This window comes from Gymnoscopelus braueri, assembly GCF_963280865.1.
Source record: "Gymnoscopelus braueri genome assembly, chromosome: 3".
Lineage (NCBI taxonomy): Eukaryota > Metazoa > Chordata > Actinopteri > Myctophiformes > Myctophidae > Gymnoscopelus > Gymnoscopelus braueri.
Genome location: NC_137612.1, coordinates 27,549,049 through 27,574,048, shown reverse-complemented (window position 1 = coordinate 27,574,048; position 25,000 = coordinate 27,549,049). Strand labels below are relative to the sequence as shown.

Genomic DNA, 25,000 nt, shown 5'->3' with positions numbered 1-25,000 from the left:
TTTCAATATTTCTGACTTATTTTGGCTTTTGCATTTGTTGAGTTGTGTGTCCTGTCCTGATATTGTGAAATCTCAAAATGTGTCATAACAGTCATGGTGCCACTCTGGGCGTGTGGAAAAAAAAGTAGTTTGTCAAAAGATATCTGGGGGAATGTTTTGTTTTGAATCACACCCTGCAGTTATTATACAGTAATTAGCAAATGGGATCAAGATGGTCTAAAAAGGAGGAGGGTAGGAATGTATGGGGAAATGTTTATCTAGAGAAACCTCTCCATCACCATCTTAGACAACAAATCTCAAAACCTCTATATGAGCAAAGTAAGAGCATAAACTTTTAATGACCATCGCTGCTCATAACCCAGGACAGCCTGTCATGTCAAGCCCCTCTGCGGCTGTACAAATCTATGTTGAAAGCAGTTACAAATGGAAGCACCCCATGCATGGACAGTTGGACACATTTACAGCCACACAGCATACACAGAGCAGGCGGATATTTGGTCACATTCAGCTCCTGCCAGCCATTGGAATCCAAAACAACTGAAATGTATTATCCAAAAGCACTGGTGATTGGGCACAACCCCAAAGCCCAGTGAGTGCTTCCAGTGTCATTTGGCTTGTGCACTGGACAGCAGTTTACCAAATATCCACCAACTGCTGGATTTGGCTTTTCACAACCAAGGAAATATAAGGCAAGCTGGTACCACAGCAACAGGAGTCAGGGATTCATTCTAACGGGGAGGCTCTGCAGGAGGGTCAGTCTGTGTGTCTGTCTCAGCGACAAATGTATTGTGCACACTTGTCAGGAGACTACAGAGGTACCTCTGCTATTCTTTTTTTATTCACGTTTTATACTTATTACAATATTTAACTTACACTTTATAATGTGATGTCAAAAGGGCTCTGATTGGGTTGAAACCATGCCCACATATTGAGTCATACGTCATAAATATGTCATACAGGCTGGCTACATGAAGTCTGAGATCCACATTGGGTTCCCATGTGAATCCTGAAATCTAAAGTTAATTTGACTATTCCTTCTTCATTTGCAAAACAGCAAAAGAAGACAGGAAATGCGTTAAATTATAACAGCACGAGGCATTAGGCTATAGCTGGTCTCAAACCCGCGTCACCATGCCCTGATTTTTGCCATATCCTTTGTGTGCAATGTGGCAATTCATATCACAATAATAATGATGAAAGACATGCAGCCATAGCTGCAATCCGGTTATGATTTCCTGTGCCCTCATTATAGAGTCCTGTGCTCTACACAGGTCAACTGCTGCTCCTGGATACTGTGCCATTGTGACTGCACTTCATGGGAATCATGTTCAAACAATTATGATTTGTAGGTATGAAACTTTTATCTAACCAGGGAAAAGTCTAAATTGGGAGCTCAACGGTCTTTTCCAATGGTTCATTGGGATACAGAATAAAATAAATAAATAACTGAAGATACTGTTTGACACAGTTTGATTTGACTCTAGATATTGTGGCCAATTGTATGTCCAAAGACAGGCTAAATATGCATACAGGATGAGATAGAGGCACAATAGAAATTGTTCTCAGATATAAGTGTGAGAAACACATTTTAAGTATACTTATTACTTAATGTCACGGCCATTTAAAATGAAGTATGCTTTTCACAGTCCTGCTTAGTGCTCTGTGACCTTTGAATAATGCCTGATTTATACTTAGTTACACGTGCTTGTCGCACAACAAAAATAGCCAATCTACAAGCTCACAAAGCGCTGCAGTGTGATGAGTTGTGATCTTGTAGATCTGCTATTTTGAGTGTGCGGCACCCGCGCACAACTAAGTATAATTCAGGCTTCACTCCCGGCAGCAGACTGAAGATAACAGCTGGGTACTCCTGTACCCAGAGGACATAAAACCCAAGGCTGGGTTAGACAGACTGCGGTAAACACTGGAGCTCATAGGGAATGTGACGGGGTCATAAAATTTTAAGCATGACATGAAATAGTAAAGACTGAGTTAGATGCTAACAGTTAAAGGTGTAAGATTTGAGGCGGTGAGCTTTCTGCGATGTTGACTCATCTAAACGTACAATGGGTTTCTCCATCAAGTTACTTCAATGGCCATAATAGCTAACATACATGGAAGTTGACTTGGTTGGTGATAGCACACATAGATGTATTATCCCTTGACAACAAAGTTAAGAAAGAAAAATCTATTCAAATGGACAAAGATAACAAAATGAATGCAGTGTACAAAAAAGTGATTAAAAGTATAGAAATGAATAGGAGGCTAAATAAAACATTATCGCATTTTGGTTAAGGGTTATTATTATTGGCTTTTATCTGGAGTCATGTTGACATGACAATGCCAGAAAGGAACAGACTGCAGTTCTCTTATCCTATGTCCACATTCACTGAAACTTGCCAGTGTTCTCACACCAATGGACTCTCAACACGACTTTGCTAAACCCTTATCAACCCAAGCTCATTTCTCTTCCTGGAGTTATCATACTATACTAAGAATAGAGGCCGCAAATAGCCAAGTATTCCACACCTTCAGCAAGCTGGGCTTTTTATAACCTCCAAAGAATGTTTTATTTTTGAGTTGTGACGATCGCATGTGCAATCGACAAGTGGAGATATGCTTTTATTGGTTTGTGTTCGCTTGTTTTTTTTAAATCAGTGTGACTCACAGTGAAAGAATAGCCAAGGAGGAGGACCCACACATAATTTAGATGGCTCATTCGCTATTTTAGTCCAGAGGGGTGAAGGGGGGAGAGTCAGCGAGAGAGTGAGTGATTCTTACCACGCACAGGATCTAAATCCCATCTCAAAAAGCGATGGACTTATTCTGCAACATGCACACTTTCCCCGTTTTCTTTTTCTAGACACGCTCTATCCAAAGCCTCCAGAATAGGGAAGCAGTGAAACAGTACTATCAGAATCTCTAAACTGTGGGATGCAGCCCCACCAGAAGATACCAACCTACACACACCCATCATGTCTCTTAGATTTGAAGAAGCAGAGAGCCTAACGTTGGTCTCATCATTCAGAGGATATGCAAGGCTTTTCAGAAGAGGAGCACTGACATTCTATTTTGAATGGATATTGATTTATCAAACTGTAGGGGGGGCACTGTTGGGGCTGCCCCCACATTGAGAGAAGAGGCACTCCAGGGGGTTCAGAAATATGTCTGCCTCCCATCTGCCATGTGCCTTTTATATTTTCCTGTAAATCCCTATTTGTGCCGAGACTGAAATAGTATAACAATCATCACAGGATTTATTTTAATTTTTATGTTAATCAACTCTTAAAGGAATGATCAGGAGAAAACAGCCTTAAAAGATTGACAGCATGCTTCAGCTACCATGGGGTTTTAAAAGGGCTGGGGGGGGGGGGTGTTCTTGAGGACATGAGTTAGTCAGCATATAATGGCTTACATAAATTACCAAGGGGAGAAAATAACTCCAATTTGGAGTTACACCGTTTCATACAAATACACAGCAAATGTGGATTTGTTTTTCTAAAATGCATTTCCCTGATGTTGACTCATCTAAACGTACAATGGGTTTCTCCATCAAGTTACTTCAATGGCCATAATAGCTAACATACATGGAAGTTGACTTGGTTGGTGATAGCACACATAGATGTATTATCCCTTGACAACAAAGTTAAGAAAGAAAAATCTATTCAAATGGACAAAGATAACAAAATGAATGCAGTGTACAAAAAAGTGATTAAAAGTATAGAAATGAATAGGAGGCTAAATAAAACATTATCGCATTTTGGTTAAGGGTTATTATTATTGGCTTTTATCTGGAGTCATGTTGACATGACAATGCCAGAAAGGAACAGACTGCAGTTCTCTTATCCTATGTCCACATTCACTGAAACTTGCCAGTGTTCTCACACCAATGGACTCTCAACACGACTTTGCTAAACCCTTATCAACCCAAGCTCATTTCTCTTCCTGGAGTTATCATACTATACTAAGAATAGAGGCCGCAAATAGCCAAGTATTCCACACCTTCAGCAAGCTGGGCTTTTTATAACCTCCAAAGAATGTTTTATTTTTGAGTTGTGACGATCGCATGTGCAATCGACAAGTGGAGATATGCTTTTATTGGTTTGTGTTCGCTTGTTTTTTTTAAATCAGTGTGACTCACAGTGAAAGAATAGCCAAGGAGGAGGACCCACACATAATTTAGATGGCTCATTCGCTATTTTAGTCCAGAGGGGTGAAGGGGGGAGAGTCAGCGAGAGAGTGAGTGATTCTTACCACGCACAGGATCTAAATCCCATCTCAAAAAGCGATGGACTTATTCTGCAACATGCACACTTTCCCCGTTTTCTTTTTCTAGACACGCTCTATCCAAAGCCTCCAGAATAGGGAAGCAGTGAAACAGTACTATCAGAATCTCTAAACTGTGGGATGCAGCCCCACCAGAAGATACCAACCTACACACACCCATCATGTCTCTTAGATTTGAAGAAGCAGAGAGCCTAACGTTGGTCTCATCATTCAGAGGATATGCAAGGCTTTTCAGAAGAGGAGCACTGACATTCTATTTTGAATGGATATTGATTTATCAAACTGTAGGGGGGGCACTGTTGGGGCTGCCCCCACATTGAGAGAAGAGGCACTCCAGGGGGTTCAGAAATATGTCTGCCTCCCATCTGCCATGTGCCTTTTATATTTTCCTGTAAATCCCTATTTGTGCCGAGACTGAAATAGTATAACAATCATCACAGGATTTATTTTAATTTTTATGTTAATCAACTCTTAAAGGAATGATCAGGAGAAAACAGCCTTAAAAGATTGACAGCATGCTTCAGCTACCATGGGGTTTTAAAAGGGCTGGGGGGGGGGGGTGTTCTTGAGGACATGAGTTAGTCAGCATATAATGGCTTACATAAATTACCAAGGGGAGAAAATAACTCCAATTTGGAGTTACACCGTTTCATACAAATACACAGCAAATGTGGATTTGTTTTTCTAAAATGCATTTCCCTGAGGAGGAATCAGCATATTGTCAAGCTTAATTGCCTAACACACTTTTAGAATTTAAGTGGGGTTTGAATGTGCTTCTCGTTTCGTATGTGACTATGACTACTCAAATAATATTATGCAAGCTTCAAGGAGGACAGAAATAAAAGTAACCAAGCGGGACCACGAAGACTTTCACATAAAACTGCATCAAAGCACATGGCAGAGCTAATGTGAACAAATTGTAGAGTTTTATGTGTGCAACAGTGTAGAGTACCGTCTAATACAGAGCTCCCTAATCACCAGCTTGAAGAGAAGGGTGCATGGTATTTCTCTTTTAGAGGTAATTTAAAGCCTTTTACCCTAACAGCGTGCCTTGTTACTGAAGACTGAGGCAAGCTTTCATAAGTGAGCTCTTCGCTGCTCTTGACTCCTCCAGACACACACGCCCACTCACACCATCAATGGCACACACACACACTTAATAGATGGCTACAGACATCATATCAGCGTACCCAGGGCACACACAACCACACACAGCGATCACGCTCATAAACACGTGCACAGACTGCACACACACATAGAAAGAGACAGAAAGATGCAACCTCCCCTTAAACGTTGGCATCAATCACTAAAGGAAAGGATGTTTTTTACCATTTTATATTATTTCTAATATGGCACACATATAAACAGACAAACACATAGACAGACAATAGAGGATTCCAGTTAGCATGTATGGTTGGCTGGCTGTTTGTCCTCTGCTTCTCTATCTGAAGACAAGACAATCTGAGGTTATTTACTAGCAGCCAGTGACACTAATCTGGGTTACACTGCTGTTGCTACTGATGCTCTTACTATACTACTAGCTATTACAGTGTTACTAAAACACAGACACACACACACATTGATAGAGGAACATACAGACACGCACATGAATACACATGCATGCGTGTGTGCGTTCGAGTGTGTGTGTGTGTGTGTGTGCGCACACACACACACACACACACACACACACACACACACACACACACACACACACACACACACACACAGGTAAGCACACAGCAGAAGCTAGCACTTGCATGCAGACTCAAAACACACAGACCGATTCTATATACTGTACCCCCACCAAACATCGCACCATTTAGTGATCACACACCACTGTAAACTCAAACTCAAGATGCATGAGCAAATTTTAAGTCCTGTGCAAGTACAAATGCAGCGCTGCCAACCCCCCCCCCCCACCACCACCTCCCACCCCCACACATTCAATATAGGCTGTTCCACCCTGTTGCTCTCTGGTAAACAAACACAGAGTTGTGTAGGGGATTAAAGACACCAGTCCTAACATGATGCCTGTTCACTCTCACACACACACACACACACTCACACACACACACACACACACACACACACACACACACACACACACACACACACACACACACACACACACACACACACACACACACACACACACACACACACACACACACACACACACACACACACACACACACACACACAGAGAGAAGTGTGCTCAGCTGTAGATCTGATTGCTGATTTACTTCAGTGGTAACTGGTAATATATACTGTTCTTGAAGTTAGAATACTGTAATAGACCTCAACATAGAAACCCTGAACATTTGCTTTGGTTTGTTGATTTGAGTCCATCTGGGAGCAACTGAGGCATAAAATAGAGTGAGCTGAAAGCATACCTCTTACATTGATTTATATCCATTGGGAATTCATAGGGATATAGGTGGCACTCCCCGCCTAGTCTGTAGCCTACTGACAAAGACTAAATACACCCAGGGGACAAATCAAAACCCTCCAAATGGCCCATTAGTGAATAACTCACTTAGTTTAGAATAAGAAAAGTTGTGCGGATTCAAACGGGTTAAAAAAACAACAACATATTAAACTTACAGTTTTATAGCTTGTCTGTAGTAGCCTATATGAGATAAGAGATAGCTTGATGAAATTATCTATTTCTCCTACACTGTTATAGGTCTGGGCTGGCCATTGTATAATGCTGTATATGATCTGGCGCAATATGATTTTATATTATAATAATTATTATTATTATTATCATCATATAATAATCATAATCTTGTTTGCCCTTTTCATGATATGCTACTCTAAAATATCAATGGACAGAAGCCCAAACTAGAGCAGAATAGCAAACAAAACTCAAAAGGTCAGATACCAATTGCCTGCTCTTTTGAAACCCACCTTTGTAGTCCAGCCAAATAGCTGCTTGCTTTAACCCTATCTGGGATCTTATGCACGGGGCATCGATAATAGCCCCGATGTGTTGTTGTTGCTTAGTTGTATGCACGTATATAGGCTGAATGTAGGTGTCTTGGGTAATAGCTAGGGTACTACTAGGGTACCGAACATTTATCATATCCCGTCCTCTTTGTCTTCCCTGGCTTGCTCTGCCGAGGAGAGAGGAGAGACAGACCGCAAGCAGGGCTGCATGGCTTTCAAACGTCTCCATGGCAGAGCAGACGTGAGGGGAATCACGACGAGATTCACGGTGAAACGCACACACTTTGCACGCCCGCCTAAAAGAGCCTGGTATCATTAGGTGACACTCAAGTCCCAGGCAGCCACAGAGACACATAGGCCTATATATGCTACAGTGATCTCTTGGGGAGTTTGGGGGGGGTCATTAATATTTATAAAACAGCTCTGCCTGTAGTGGTGGATGAAGTGATTCACTACATGGTGTTTCCCTCTATTTGCATGTATCCCATTTAGAAGCCCAGCGTCCCAGGGCACCAACATGGTAGAGAGGGGCCAGTAGCACACACAGTAGAAAATAAAAATAGGCTACAGTACATCCGCATGCACACAGTCAAAGCGAATACCAAAACGTTCTTGCCCCAAAACACAGTCGCCCAGGGTCAAAGACCTCGGAACAGTCACCACCTGGTATTCCTAAACGTAACCTCAGTAAACTATGCCTAAAATAAATCTAACCTTATTCCTAAACGTAACCTCAGTAAAACGGTGCCAAAACCTAACCTTAATCCTAAACTTAACCTCAGTAAAACTATGCCTAACCTTAAACTTATTTCTAACCTTATCCCCTCAGTAAAAAACGAACACAAGAACGGCTGGGGGCGAGCGGTCCGCGAAAGAAAATGGGGGGCGAGTGTGTTTTGGGGCGAGTGTTACACAGTTACCGTAAAGACAAGTCAAAAGAGGACACTAAACGAACCTGCAAGGTTCTGAATCTAAAACAGCCCCCCCCCCCCCAATTGTCAACTGTGTGAAGTAATGCGCCAAAAATAGAACCTAGAATAACGTCTGCAATGTAACCGACTGTGAAATGCAATCAGTTAAAATTAAACGAGATCCACATTCTCAGCCTTCTCAGCCAATAGCCCGTCCGTAGTGCCTGTTTAAAATGCACCTGTCTTGCCTGAAGCCAGGGTCATGCAGGGAGGGGGAATGAAGGAGGCTGACTGACCGAGGCAGAGTGCTCTCTCGTCGGGTCAGCTGTCCACGGTAGCACGGCCCCGGTCGGCAGGGACTGGAGGACAGTGGGCGGGGGGTGAGACGCAGTGTTGCCAGATCTTGCGAGAGAAATAAGCAACCAGGTCTATGAAAACAAGCCCCAAAAGAAGCGACTAAAGGCCACATGAGCACTTGCCACTTATACGTTGGCTATTTGAAAATAGCCGATCTACAAGCTCATATGATACGACGCCTTGTGAGCTTGTAGATCTGCTATTTTCAAACCAGATCTTGTGAAAATGTGGAATGTTATTTTTTTAAATAATTAAACAAAAATCTTGTATGGGAGTCCCGTCCCTGACACGAAATATTTTCAGATTGGGATCCGTCATCGTCCTGAACAAATAGGCTACATATCCTTGACATTTTACGTTTAAGAACCACTGGTTTAAACAACATTAAAACAAGCCCAAAGCAACTACAATTTAGAAACAACACTTTCCGCAACCCGCAAAACTACCAATATTTACCAGCAACTTCACAGAAAAACAAGCCCAAAGTCGCTTATAATAAGCAGACCTGGCAACCCTGGCGGGGGGTGAGTGAGACGCGGTAGCTGGGATAAGATAAGTAGCCCAGTACAAGCCAGCTAATAACACGACGACTGAATGCCAAAAATATCCTCTCCTCTCTCTCTCTCTCTCGCTGTGCTTGGACTGGAGCGCTGCCTCTCAGACCACACAGTTTGTCCGCGACACGACGATACAGTCAAACTCTCCATGCTCATAAATACATTGGTATAAACGTGGGGAATTAAGTGAGTTTGACTGCTAAAGACAACAGTCCGCAGTCAATGTTACCCCCCCACCATTCCAAGGCTCTATCTCCTCTGACATTCTCCCTTTTCTCTGGTTCACTTTCGCTGTCAAAGCGACACACAGAAGACTCGACCAATAGAGCCAAGAAATGCTCACAGCAGCCACACATTAATACTGACACATTAATAGTCTACTGTGTCTGTGTTGCACATACATACATACATACATACATACATACATACATACATACATACATACATACATACATACATACATACATACATACATACATACATACATACATACATACATACATACATACATACATACAACATGTCCTGTATATGCCACAACATACTACACATGCATACATGTTGTAGGCTAGGCTACTAATGCCCAAAAGGCTTGCCATACCGTACTGTATGCCACATAACACATGCATGATGCATACATGTACTGTATATGCCACATAAACACAGTCATACATGTACTGTATGGCACATAAACACAGCCATACATGTACTGTATGATATGCCAAATACACACATTAATACAGTACATACATTTCATGTATGTAGGCTACGGTATGCCACATACACACATATCATACATGTACTGTATGTCTGATGCACATATATAGGCTGGAATCACGCATACTTACAATGCGCGCGAAGGAAGAGATTTCAGACCGTGATTTAAAAAGAGAAACTGACCGTGATTTGAATTCTCCTGGTTTTAAATCCCCACCAACGTTCTTCTCTCTCGGCGGCTCTTCTCCCCGTGAGGAAGAGGAGCTCACACAGCCTCTCACACACACTGAGTGTGTCGCTGCTTTGGTTGACGTCCAACCAACGCGATCCAGATCGTTCCCTTCCTTCTCTTTCACGACGGACAAATATAGGCTGGTCCGTGTCGGTGTCAAATCTCCCGTCCGTCTCCCGTTCCCGGTTCTCCCTTTCGGCTGGCGACACAATGACTGCTCCTCCTCGGTGGTCCAAAGTTAGTGGTATAGTCGCCTTTATGATAAAACAGAGACCACCGTTGGTATATAAAGAAACGGCACACAATTAATTCACCACCAGTGACAGTTACTTGATAACAGATCCTTCTGTGTGGATGATGTGTCACTGCCAGTGAAACAAGTTCACCCCAAAGAAAAGAAGAAAAAGAAAACCAAAAAAAGAATAGAAAAAAGCCCGATCGCTGTAGAGGGAGAAAAATCACATAACGGTTTGATGTAGTGGTTGAAATAGGCTAACCTTTGAAGTATTGATTCGTCGTTATAAGATCACCGTTACCGGTACACCCATTAACCCTGCGAGATGATAATGTGCTTGCTTGGACCTCGCCCCTGTATGTCCTCCTTATCCTGCCGAGGTCCTCAACGCCAATGTCCGCTGGAGAGAGGAGAGCCTGAAGGATGAATTTCCATTGGAGGAGTGGAAGGAGACAGAGAGGGAGGAGGAAGGGGAGGGAACCTGCCTTGCATTCTCTGAATTACTCCACCCCCAACTGCCCCCACTCTCTCTCTCTCTCTCTCTCTCTCTCTCTCTCTCTCTCTCTCTCTCTCTCTCTCTCTCTCTCTCTCTCTCTCTCTCTCTCTCTCGCACACACACACACACACACACACACACACACACACACACACACACACACGCACACACACACACACACACACACACACACACACACACACACACACACACACACTCACACACACTCACACAGAGAGAGAGGGATACACACGCACAGCACTCACACACAGACAGAGGGATAGATGTTCTTCTGATTCCACACAATTATTGCTGTCTTGACTCCTTCTGTCTTGTCTACCATTCCTTACCCCCCCCCCCAGCCCCTCATGAACACAAGTTGTTGTGCACAACCTTGTAGTAGGCTGCTATAGACCTAATAGTGGCTAGTCCCAGTAGCCTATGCATGGCTCCATAGGTTTTATGGTGATAATAGGCAAATAAGTCAATAGGTTTATTTAACACTTTGTCGGGTGAAATTACGATGATGATGATGATGATGATGTATGTATTGATCCCTGTAGTGAATGATCACCGTGCTGGTTTTATCAATACAAGAGCAATTGTAATGAAGTGGCATGCCATATGGTCCTTCTCATTCGCAGCAATAATAAAATAGATTAATGCAACCGTTGCATTGGGAAGTTAGGACTTTTGTTAAGCCTCTATGAAAAGGAGACAAATCCCACAATTCAGACAATTGGACCGAATCGTGGAAGACAACATGATTTTTATTTCTCATTTTTGTAAAATTTTCTTCTGTACTTTGCTTTGTGCTGTACGGACTCTAACCAGTAATGGGGGGAGGGGGGTGGTGGGGGGGGGGAAAAAAAAAAATTATATGATGAAAGGATGTCCTTTCTCGGGGGAAAAAAAACAAAAGGATAAGGATAAGGATAATTCCTTTTAACAGGACGTTCATGAAAGTCCTTGCGGGCTTGTTTCCAATGAGGGCCTGTGAGCAATTAGGGGTTAAGAGTCTTGCTCAGGGACAAATTTCATTTCATCGACACATATGCTGGCGTGGCCTGGAATCGTACCTGGGATGTTGTTTATCCCCTGTCCAACATGCTGATAATGCCAAATAAACACAAAGGTAAAAAAAAAAGAGAAGACAACATGACAAAACATAAGGTAAATAGCATGATGAAATTGAACCCCCAACCACAGGATTAAATTATTTCACTCAAGTTCAGTCACAAATGTTTTTGTCTTGATGTCAATGATGATGTTGGGAAAACCTGGGCTTGGCAATGACAAAACCTTCTCTCAAGAAGATAAGAAGCTATATTTTGTAAACTAAACGACTGCCATTTTACATTACTGGAAAACACGGCAGCACGGCGACAGAATTGCTGAAATCAATTGAGACTGCACAGGAGGTTCACTTTACACACATACTATAGCTTACACAGTCTCCTAAGCCTAAAAGATTTTCATCGCATGACAGTATCACACAGTATCATCAAGCGTATAAATTAGATTTTTTTTGCCTCTCTCATTTTCCCTTTTGCTCTCTCCCTATTTAACTATGGGGGACTTTCCTGAACCACATAAAGTAGGCCTACTACAACCCAGTTAGATATGGAAGCTCAGCATCCATGAGGTCCTTCTCTAAATCATTATCGTTGGAATAGCTCAAAGGATTTCACACTCAACATAAACTTAAAACTAAAATCGTAGAGCCTCACATCCACAGAATTGGGAGAGATCACAAATACAGAATTAATTGTCTGAGGAGCATAGTTAGTTCTGTATTTGGTGGGCAATTGAGCCAGTGAAGGTGAGTATTTTTGCCAACCAATATGACTTAGCACATTTTTTTGTGCTATTATATTTCTGCTTCTAATAACCCACAGTGTTACACACATTGATTTTGCACTGGCAGCCAAACACCATCCCTTTTAACCTTTACTTATCCAGGAAAGTTTCCTATTTGCACGGATGTTCTCTCACAGCAATGCTCAACTTCACACATGGGGATTTCCCAGTCAAACCACAGGATGTTACCGCACTTTGATTGATTGATTGATTGATTGATTGATGTAGTTTATTTAGAAAGACATGAGAATAGTACATGACAGTACATAACAGTACATGGAAGTACAAATTCACAATACAAGGTCTACTAAACTGGAAACCCTCATTAAGCATTACGCTTGTTTAAGATGAGAACCCCATGCACACAAATCATGATGAAATATAAGAGGCAGGCAGATATACACACTACTATACAGAATGTCATACAATCAGCTTTCAGGTTACTGGTATGACGAGAGAAAAAAAAAATATATATATATATATATATATATACAAAAGAGGAAAATGAAGGAGGGGGGGGGGGTAGGGAGGGGTAGGTTAAGACTTAGACAGGGGCCATTTTCGAATTGCAGCCTCCTGAAGGTGTATCTTTAGGGCAGTTTTGAAAGTGAGTAGGGTTTTACACTCCTTTACTCCTTTTGGTAGGGCATTCCACATTTTTGATGAATAGCATGAGAACGAGTTCATACCCTTAGTTGAGTCAAATCTGGGTTGAACATGATCAGTGGAGCTGCCTCTGGTGTTATGATCATGGACTTCATTAACATTTTTGAAGTATTTTGACAAATACAGGGGGATCCCAATGTTGTGGTGTATCTTGAAGACCAGGCCCATAGCAAGTTGCTGTACTCTGTCCTCAACCCTAAGCCATCCAATCCTAGCAAAATGAGCACTGGTAGTGGTAGCCACATAGAACAGCCAATGGACTGAAGATTTGGCGCTTTGCTCAAGTAGTTCTTGAGTGAAATTACTGTGTTTCTTTCTGCAACAGAGATGGGGGGATTGGAACCAGCAGTCTGTCTGTCACAAACTTTGGTTCTCTTACCTAAGGCTAACGGAGACACTGGCTTTCCTCCTTGCCTTGAAAAAGTTATTCATCCATCATCACCATTGCAGATTGGCTATTTCTTTGAAAACCATTCTTTACATGTTTGTACCAAACAAGAACATGGCTATAATGCATTGCTGCACTATCCACAACATCACAATATAGTGACTCTCTCAGGGGGCCGAATGCAAGCCTTTGAATCTGCACATTTATGTCTAAGCTATCTGCTCTTGTTAAAGTCTTCAATGACATCCACATAAACACAGATAATGGCAAAATTTCAGTCCTAGTATTACTAGACCTCTGTGCTTTATTTTACACGGCCGACCACAACATATTACTAAACAGACTGAAAAAATTGGTTGGGACTTTATAGCAGTAGTAAACAGATATGGACAGGGTCTACTTTTCTTTCTATAGCTAATTACACATCTGAGTGGACAAAAATAACATGCAGAGTTTCGCAAGGAACCATTCTCTTCTGTTCAATATCTACATGCTCCCACTGGCTCAGATTATGGAAAACAACAAAATATGTAACCGTATTTATGCAGACGACACACACATTTATATAACCGTATCACCAGAGGACTATGGTCCAAAACAGACACTACGCTTATGTCTCAGCAGGATTTAGACAAACTTGTCCATGCCTTCATCTTCAGTAGACTTGAATGTCTTTACAGGCGTCCCTAAAAGATCGATGAGACGACTGCAGTTGAATTCTGCTATGATATGTCCTTACTACCAGTACCAAGATAGTGGAGGTGTGGAGCATATCAGTTCTTCGTATGTAAAAAAAAAAAATAGATACAAAATATTTATTTTGTTTTATAAAGCATTGAATGGTTTAGGGCCCAAATACATTAATGCTAATGATCTTATGAAACACCTATATTTCAGCGAATACTGGTGAGGGGAATTGGGTTGTCACTTGCATAAATTTAGTGCAGAGAGAACACATGGGGGTACATTTGAAAATCCACTTTTTTCTACACTCATATTTAGTTGTTGTTGTTTTTTTTTACTCTGAAATGGATTCATAATTTTTTCAAGGGTTAGTGGATTAATCAGTGTTGAAAGATCTTTGATATTTTACTTAAGATCTAGGTCAGGGTGTGTGCTGTTACTATAATTGAAAGCAGACATTGTCCCCAGTGGAAAGTAAATATTTAATGACCCAGATTTCAAGTGGAAAATGCACTGTAAAATATCAACAAAGGGCAACCAGGACATTTACAGATTTATTATTTATTATACTTTTCCTAGTGTTGACTTTTCCGAAATACAACAATGATGAGGGATGCTATGCACACTGTTAAACAGATACATTGGAATTGTATAACCACACGTATCAGCAATTTACATTAGAAAAAAAAACTATTGTTTAATGGAGGATAGGAGCACACCTATACAATCTCCCCAAACTCACACCCTCATGACATAAAAAAAGACAATAATTCTGGTTTTATTGTGATCCAAACATTGTAATGATGACAGCTAAATTAAAATAGATCAATACAACTACAAAAGACTAAAGAGATCATGTTAGACTTCCCCTCTAATTCCGAATTGAACAAGAACTCCACAATAGACAAACACAAATCCACTCGTCTTCACAGTTCCTGAAAGAGCTACTGTTTTGTTTTGTTGTGCTTTTTTTAACATTGTGTTATAGCCTGCCAACTGGCATCCCTATTTTGTGCATGTCATTATAGGTGAAAGTACTCAAAAATAGCCTATGCCTACATGCTTCATTTATACGTACACCAGTGTCGTTTGGCAAAAAAAAACTGAGAGCGTTGTTTGAGAAAATATATATCAGGCTTAAGTGGTTAATACAGAATAGAGGTAACCACTTGAACATCTCAGTGCAAAGTCAAGTCAAGTCGACTGCTCTGGAGGTATTCGTTGCTCCTAACATCTTCAGGCAGGGCAGGCTTCACCAAAGGATGGGGGGGGGGTGTTTCAATATTCATGAAGGTACATGACAGAACGGCAGATGAGAGGAGAAGTAAGGGTAAACCAATGCCACTATGGTAGACAGGAGAGCCGGCAGAGAGGGAGAAGAGGCAGAGACATAGAGGAGAGGACAGTAGGGCAGAGCAAAAAAGGAGGTGACAGGAGATTGTAAAGAGAGAGAGGGAGAGGGCAAGGGAGGGAGGTAAGGGAAGTAAGACAGAAAGAGAATGGCAGACAGGGAGAAGAGGTAGAACTGATACTGACGCTGGCAGAAAGATATAGTGTGTGTGTGTGTGTGTGTGTGTGTGTGTGTGTGTGTGTGTGTGTGTGTGTGTGTGTGTGTGTGTGTGTGTGTGTGTGTGTGTGTGTGTGTGTGTGTGTGTGTGTGTGTGTGTGTGTGTGCGCGCGCGCGCGCGCGCGCACACTTGTGCGTGTGTGCGTGCGTGCGTACGTGCATGTGCATGTGCTGGAGAGAGGAGGAAGAGAAGGGGTGAGAGACAGCAGAGGTTTGATACTATTAAGACAGAGAGGTAGACACAAAAGGTGAGAAACAGGGAGTGACAGACTAAATGTACAGAGAGGGCAGTCGACAGAAAGGTAGAGATGCTCAAAGAAAGACAAAGGGAACCAGAGGTACAGTAAGGCATACAGCGAGACAGGAGGAACACACACAGGTCCATTCTCACACTCTCAGAGTTAAATTAATGCTCAGGATTTTACAGTGCACTCATGAGACAGACATGCAGGGGCCAAGTGAGATATGCTGCATTCAAATAGACAGGCGTTGAGGAGAACGCACAGAGGAATAAAAGACAGATGCAAATAGAAGAAGAGAGTCTGAGCTGAGAAAGAGAAAAAAAGGTGATTCCCTCTCTCTGTATAGCAAACCGTCTGCCTGTATGAATGCAGGCGAGGTGTCAGGCGGACTGGGGGCCCATCCATGTGAGTGTGTCTAATAGAAAGTGACAAGGCCCTTCTCCCAGAGAGCTTCCTGTTTTGCTAGGCTTCAAATCCTATTTGCTTGCTTTTTTCCCCTCTTCCCTTTCTCTCCAACTGCACTCTCATCTCTCCTCTCCCTCTAGCTCTATCACTTTTCAGTTCCTAATTTACAGGAGAGAAAAAAAAGAATAAAAAAACAAAGGAATCCCATCTCTCTTAGAATACCATCACGAACGAGCCATTGCGAGAGGGTATTCCAATTATTGCAATTCTCTATGAACAGAGAGGACTAGTGTGGGAGCGAAGAAGAAAGAGGGAAAAAGAGAGGTGAAGGAGAAATATGTCAGGCAAAGTGATTGGTTATTGAGTGACACTTGTAGTGAAACAAGCCGTCAGGAATTTTTGTGTCATCCTTTTAGCATTATTGTATAACTGTACCTCTCCTCTGTACTTTTTGCAAACTGTCAATAAAGTATTCAATCAATCAACAGTCATTGTGTGAGGAGAGAGAGAGAGAGAGAGAGAGAGAGAGAGAGAGAGAGAGAGAGAGAGAGAGAGAGAGAGAGAGAGAGACAGAGAGAGAAAGAGAGAGAGAGAGAGAGAGCGAGAGAGAGAGAGAGAGAGAGAGAGAGAGAGAGAGAGAGAGAGAGAGAGAGAGAGATGTTTTAAGAATGCAATGTGAAAAATCACAGGCAAAGTGATTGGTTATTGACAGGCAGATATTGTGTGAGCTAAAGAGGTGGTACTGCACTGCAGGTTAAGGTACGCAGACAGAGAGAAGGAGAGATATAGAATGAGAAAAATTTAATCTGAAAGATAGATGGCAAATTGATCATTCATGTATTGGCTGGCACCATGGCAGATATTCAGATTGTGTCAAGTTATCAGCCTGAGCATGTAACAGGAATAAATCACTTGCTACTCGATCAATCTACACCAGAGCTAAAGTGCTATGGCTATATATGAAGACTTGATATCATTGGCTCGAGGGGATGTACGTCGATGGAGGAAAGCGGTTCTCATGCAAGGGGTTTCTTGTGTGTGTGTGTGGTGTATGTGTGTATGTGTGTGTATGTGTGTGTGTGCGTGTGTGCGTGCGTGCGTGTTTGTGCCATAGACTGTATAAAAAGAATGGACTAAGCCACACCTCTGGTTTCTACAGACCGAAAATGAAGCCGATTGTTCAGGAATTTGAAGTTCGCCATCTTTAATATGTGCCAAAAAGTAACCGGGAATAGGAACCGGAAATCAATCCCTAAAGAATGCTATTGGTTGGGTAGCTTGTCAATCAAGAGCGGGGGGGGGGGGGGGGAATGAATGCTATTGGTTGTGTAGCTTGTCACATCCCGCCCCTCCTAGAGCATAGCCTACTTTATCGTCAATTTCAAAATAAATGGGACCATAATTTAGCAAAACGCATATCATAATGATTGAAAGGAGACTTTAAACTAGCGACTGGAAGCATATAGTATTTATGACAATGTTTATTAAGGTAAGAAAATTAAGTCTAAAGTTTGTCAAAAACCCATCCGCTTGAGAGAATATTCTTTCTGACACCAGCCGGGGTAAAACAGCGAAACTACAGGCCATTCATATGAACTGTCTCTTCCGTATTAGAGTCAATGTAAAAATCTCAAGCTGGCCCCTTGGTTTGTGCACGTAAATGTACGCACACACTGGTGTATATCTACACCAGTGTATTTTCCGCTACAGTGCCTATGAAAGCAGTGAGTTAAATTGGCAGTGTATAGTATGTGGGTTATGGTGCTGTCCTTCTCTTAAATTTTTCATGACCACGTTGGCATGAATAAGTGGGCCAGTGACACATTGAATGCCCAGTGTGACAGAGTCACACCATTAGAGTGTGTGTGTGTGTGTGTGTGTGTGTGTGTGTGTGTGTGTGTGTGTGTGTGTGTGTGTGTGTGTGTGTGTGTGCGTGTGCGTGTGTGTGTGTGTGTGTGGTGTGTGTGTGTGTGTCATATGTCTCACATAATGTGTATGTGTGCTCATACAGTATGTGTGTACTGTACATCAATTTTCTTCCATATGTGTATTTATGTGTGCATCTCTTTTGTTTCCCCATATACAGTAATCCTGAGTGTTAATTTAACTCTGAGAGTGTACAAATGGCACCAAGTGCATCTTAACACTCCGGATTTTGCAGTGTACACGTATATGTATTTTTCATGTATATGTGTGTGTGAGTCTGTAGTACGCAGTGGGACAGCTATATTGAGTCCATTTGCACAAGCATCTGTGCAGCCACACGTGTTTCCCTGCTTTCTCGTAATGTTGTGCCTGTCTCTGTCCGTCCATGTCACACATGCAGTAGAGAGGCTATCTGCATCACGATAAGAATAAATGCACATTGTGCCAGACACAATGTGTCTCTGTGTGTTCATGATAGCAGCGTTAACTAGATAGTTTTGTACCTGTATGGAATCTACATGGGCAATTCATGTCTTGACTGGATGTAGGGATGGTGCGAGTACCACAATACATTCCAGGGTGTCGGAACTAAACATGGAGCTGTGTTGGGGCCCCTTCCAGGAATTCTTGGGACACACTGCCTTATTAGGTACTTTGGCTGTTACTTAAGTGTTGTTCTTTTTCTTTTCTAAACAAAAACGATATTTGTTTAATGTTACACTTGTGGAATCATAACTGCATTTCTTTACAGCAACAGAATGAACTGCACATGTGTTTTGACTCTGTTTGACCGGGCCAATCCAAATGACTTATTGTCAGTTGCCATTGTCATGATGAACAGTTATGTTTTAAAACACTTTGTCCACTTAAGTTGATTGGTTGATCAATCTATCTATCTATAAAGCAAATACTCTTGGGTTTGCACTGAACATTATCTAAAATAGAGGAATGGGAGGAATGCTGGAAAAAAAAGTGATTCTAGTCTAGGAGGGGGGTTGCAGTTAGGCGTTGAGTGATATCAAACACTTTGTCCACTTAAGTTGATTGGTCGATCAATCTATCTATAAAACAAATACTCTAGGGTTTGCATTGAACATATCTAAAATAGAGGAATGTGAGGAATTCTGAAACAGTGATGCTAGTCTGGGGGGGGGGGGCAGTTAGGGGGTTGAGTGTCTTGCTAAAACGGGGTATAAGGGAGTCATCTATCATTTAAAAAAGGGTAGGTGTCCCTTTAGTGATAATTCAAGCCCTTCGATGTATCCAAACATCTAATAGTCTTGGAGCCAAGCTGGGCCAAAAAGTAGCAGGAAATGATATCAAGCATGCTTAAATGAACATGTGGGGATGCTTATTTAAGTAGCTGGCAAGGTAATCCAAACACACATCAGGTAGTTACAGAGCCAATATCTGAATATTTCTGGTCCGTCCAAGTCCAGGAACTGCCTGGTGCGTCAAGCGAGCGATGTTAAATTGAATTGGAGGAGGCTGTTCATTGTTTCATTTGCGAGAGGGCAAACTGTGCCAGAGCTCCATTACAAAAACAAAGCAAAGACTGTGAATAAAATTGGGGCGGCATGCAGAGCAAATAGGGGGATATATTCAGATGAAGCTCAGTGTTTGACTTCACAATAATTTAGAAAAGGAAAATGTGGTGGTGCGTATTTTCTTCTTTACAGGCATCTGCCTGTGGCATAGCAATGGTTTGTTTAATAAGCAACACCCTGGTTTTGTGACAGGACATAGCGAGGACAGGACTGGCAATATGCTTTAATCAGTGGTGACAGTAACTGAGTACATTTACTCAAGTTTGAGGTATTTCTTACTTTACCACTACATCTCAGAGGCAAATATTGTACCTTTTACTCCACTACAATTATTTGACAGCAGATTTAAATCATTACAAAACATATTACCAATTACTTTGGCTATTTGAAAATAGCCGATCTACAAACTTGCTTGTAGATCAGCAATTTTCGAAAGATTGTGACACATTTTGAAAACGTTTGAAAAAACTAGTGAAATGGGACATTCTTCATGAGTACTTTTACTTTTGGTACTTTAAGTATATTTTGATGCCAATACCGTTGCACTTTTACTCAAGAAAAATGTTGAATACAATACAGGACTGGACTTTTACTTGTAACAGAATATTTCTACATTGTGGTATTGCCACTTTTACTTGCAACACATTTGAGTACCTTTTCTATCAATGGCTTTCATGAGTCTCAAGATAGGATAGTTTGCTGTTCATTTGGGTCTCATGTTTTATAAAAGTTAATGAGCCCTGGCATAACACAACATCGGAGTGAAGGGATCAGTTTAGTGTCTCAATGAACAATTACAGTCACACAGACATAAGACAAACAGGCACATAAATCAGGAACATAAATAATATAACAGAATAGAGGTTAATAGAATAGAATAGTATTTTTTGATTTTACACTGATATCACACAAAACAATACAACAAAAATAATAATGTTGTACATGTATGCAGCAATAATGTTTGTACCAAAAATGACATTTGGCGTAATAATACAAGGGCAATTCCTTTCTGGGATTCCAACAGAAAAATTACCATTAATATAATACCAATGAACAATGGCTTTATGTAAGACTGAGATTTGATACTGTACTTTACACGGATTTCCGGTGTGATATTATAACCATGGTAATGAAGGGGTATTGTCTTCAGATTGTCTGTGCTATGACTGGAAACAGATCAATCCCACAGGATTACGCTTGTAGCTGAAACAAAGGCACATTCTAAAGGAGAAATCCACCCCAAAACAGGAATCGAACATGTAATCCATGCAAGCAAACGCTCTCCCACCTCCAAAAATACAATCAAGGTGCCCTTAAATAAGATATCTTACACCTATTTGCTGGCTTGCTTAGGACCAAGATTGTGATTTTTTGGAGTTGCTGAAGAAGCCCTGTCACTTAATGTAAAACTAATATTTTGTGCATGTACATACATCTTTCAAATCTAAGTCTCTCTCTCAATATCTGAGGCCACTGCATTGACACTGAAATAAGGAATCGACCTTGTGAACATAGTAACCACGGGGTCTTGCGGACCGTGGCACATTGGCTGCAGTTCATGACTGTTAGCAATACAATATAACAACGGTCACATAGACGTTCTCAAAATCATGAACGACTTCATGAGAAGTAGTTTGCCGATATGATATTGAAGCAGGGCCATATTGACCATATTTTATTGACACAGGATGTCATATAAAGTTCAAGGGGACAAGATGGGTTGTCAATGTCACAGACTGATTCAATGACTCAGCAAAGTCCATCTCTAAATCGCTTTTCAGAGGAGGAGTGCCAGGATTTGGTTGTCTTTTGACATTAACCACTTACGTAAGCCCTTATATTTTGTCTTACGACGGTGTTGCACAAAAATAGCCAATCTACAACCTCATTCTGCATCGCAATGCAATGTGTTGTGAGATTGTAGATCTGCTATTTTCTCATTTAAATTATTTATTTATATAAATTATATTATAATATTTTTTTTTTATGGAAAGGTTTTGCCTAGAATGACATGCAGAAAAGAGGGATGCCAGGTTTTTCACACATCGAGCTTTGGGGTGAAAGTGGTACAGTTTATGCAGCAAAATCTATTACTGTAACAGTAGAATAGAATTTCTGAAATTACAGAAATTACAGGAATAACATATTGGATTTGCATTTTAGGGTGGATTTCTGCTTTAAGAACATTTAGCACACATGAGGAGATTTGTTCCACTTCTCAGACATCGGTGTGTTGGATCTGCCAATCGGTACAAGCTGTCACCAAGCAGGATACTGCATGGAGATGATATTGTTTCCTCTGAGGTTGTTGGCTCACATTTCTGTGTGCCTGTGTGTGTGAGAGAGATAGTCACAATGAGAGACAAGTGTGTCTATATGTGCATGTTGTGCAATTGTGACTGCCTAAAGCACACGTGTGTGTGTGTGTGTGTGTACATATATGTATGAAGACTCCACGGTCTAGCACAGTAAGGACGGGCGACCGTGCCTTTGCTGTGTTGGCACCAAAGTTGTGAAACAAACTCCCTCTAGTCTTTGTCTTGTCCTATGTTTTTCTCTTTTTCTCGTTGTTTTCTCTTTCTTTGGACTGCGCCCCGGGCCAGTGTAATAACTGGATGGGGGGCGCACTACAAATACCAAACCTACTGAACCTACGAACCTACATGCTTCTGTACCTGCATCTGTATGTCTATGAGTGTAGATTATGAGTGTTTGGATGTGCCTGCTTCTGTATGTGTGGGCTGGCAAATGAACCCGGATCCCTTGGGCAAACATTTGCCAAATAGAAGATCTACAAGCTTGTAGATACAGTAAGCTATTTTCAGTGAAGAGATTTGGTGAAGAGGGACAAAATCAGAGTGACCCCTGGGACTCTGGTCACTGAAGTATAAAGGGGTTAAGTGGTTAAAGGACCACTTCAGACTTCACCCATTTTCAACCTTATCTTCATATAATTGGTCCTCACCAATGGACCAAACTGTATACACCCAAAACACCCAAAACTGGCGCAGCCTGCTACAAGAGAAGACTCACAGACAAGCAGCCTACTCCTCTTGTTTGCTCAATTTACTTAATGTTAATTAACTTGCTTCGTCAGAATTCAAGAAACTTTCATAATGACAATGAAAAGTTAATCCTAGACGTGACTGCTCGAAAGTTGTCACAACATTGCCTTGTGAAAAAAAGAAAATCCAGCATGCCAGCCCAAACAAAGTTGGCCATGGAAGTAGATAGGGACAACACTTGTTGTCGATGTAAGCATTACATTTTCGATCCCTTTACAGAGTTTAAAACTACAAATAGTGACATAAGGTACTTTTGTGGCTTGAATATACTTGAAAAGCAGAGAGTGACATTGTTTGTTTTTCGCCTTGAAAACAATGAAAGGCAGACAATGTTGCATACTGTCTGAATGGGAAAACACATTTTTATTTTATTATTTTAAATAGAATTTATGGGACCCATTCAAATGACCACTCGTGGGTCCTGGAACCCACTGACTACATTGAAAACCTAACATCACTGCTACTGCTTAGATGTGTAGTTATTTTTTTGCATTGGAATTGCTGAGATTGTATTTGAAAGTGATCTTTTAGTTTGTTCAAGACAGGATATTTAAATGTAATATTTTGTTTACATTTAATTTTGTGCTGCAGATAAAAAAAAAAAAGAATGATTGGAGAATATGACTGTGTCATTTCTTGTTATATGTGCTATAGGTGCTATAGGACCATAATGGACATGGTGACACATTTTGATGTTTGAGAGGATAATTTCTGTGCCAGACCTTTATAGTGCACCGGCTTTGTTTTTTAATTTGGGAAAAGTGTTCGGTGGCATGGAAGCGTCTTCGTAAGAAGAGAAGCGGGGGTAGGCTGACATGCATGGTTCAAGTGTTTCTATGTTTGTATGAATAAAGGTAGGCACAGGCTCTTATGATATGTTTCATGAACCATTAGTTGGGAATTAGTGCATCATATCAATGAGTGCTTGGGTGAAACACATGACGGTCTAAAAACTAATGGATGAGATGGAGAATTCTTTCTTTGGTGTGATGGACCAAACCCACTCAAAACTCAGAAGTAAGTAGCTACAAATAGAGATGGTATGTAATGGATGAACTGCACTCAAAACTCATGTTGTGCTCTTTGATGTTGATGTGTCACTGAAAATGAAAAAAAAAAGCCTGGGTTTCCGAGGCTACTGAAAATGTAACATAATGGGCATGCCTCCTTTTGTGCCCATGCATATATGGAGCTGACTGATTTGTTTGCACCTGATGCCATGACAAGCATTGAGGTTAGAAAACACACTACTGTCAGTATCAAATCAAAGTTAAATGTCCAACTCCAAAAAGGGTTTGGGGTCCCACAGGCATATACAGTAACACCCTGTTAGGGGGGAGTTATAAAACAGATTAGAATCAACACCAGTGCTGTTTGAAAATAAACACAACCCTGTGGTCTAACAAGCTAATTAAAGACTCTCACAGACAGTTTTAGCTGGCTATTGTCTTAGACAATAGCCATTAATGTCACTGGTCTGCTGCCCCTCCCTGGGGATGCAGCACGCACACGCACACGCACACGCACACGCACACACACACACACACACACACACACACACACACACACACACACACACACACACACACACACACACACACACACACAAGAAGGTAAAGTTACAGTAACAGAATTTCAAGTCATTTGCAGATACTATTGGAACCAAGATCCCAACTCTAATTAGAGCCTATACCCTATACTACAAGTTAATGAAAATTTGAATAGACCAATTGTGTCTGTGCAAATGTCCATTTGTGAGTATGTATACAGTAGTAAATCAATTCCTTCTTTAAAATATGTGTGTGTAAAGACATCTATGTGTGCCAATGTAGAATAATTGCATATTGTTTGTGAACGTACACACAGCGAATGCCTTCATACATGACACAAATCTCAACCTCTCTCCATA

At 41.3% G+C, this 25,000-nt stretch overlaps 1 protein-coding gene across 1 annotated transcript in view; it reads right to left on the bottom strand.

The window, feature by feature from the left end:
* dag1 (dystroglycan 1) overlaps positions 1 to 10,632 on the bottom strand; it is a 60,238-nt gene extending 49,606 nt beyond the window's left edge. Inside the window, exon 1 of the mRNA XM_080423281.1 lies at positions 9,962 to 10,632. The gene's annotated coding sequence lies outside the window, so the exon portion shown is untranslated. The remainder of the gene's footprint in view (positions 1 to 9,961) is intronic.
* Positions 10,633 to 25,000: the final 14,368 nt, after the last annotated feature.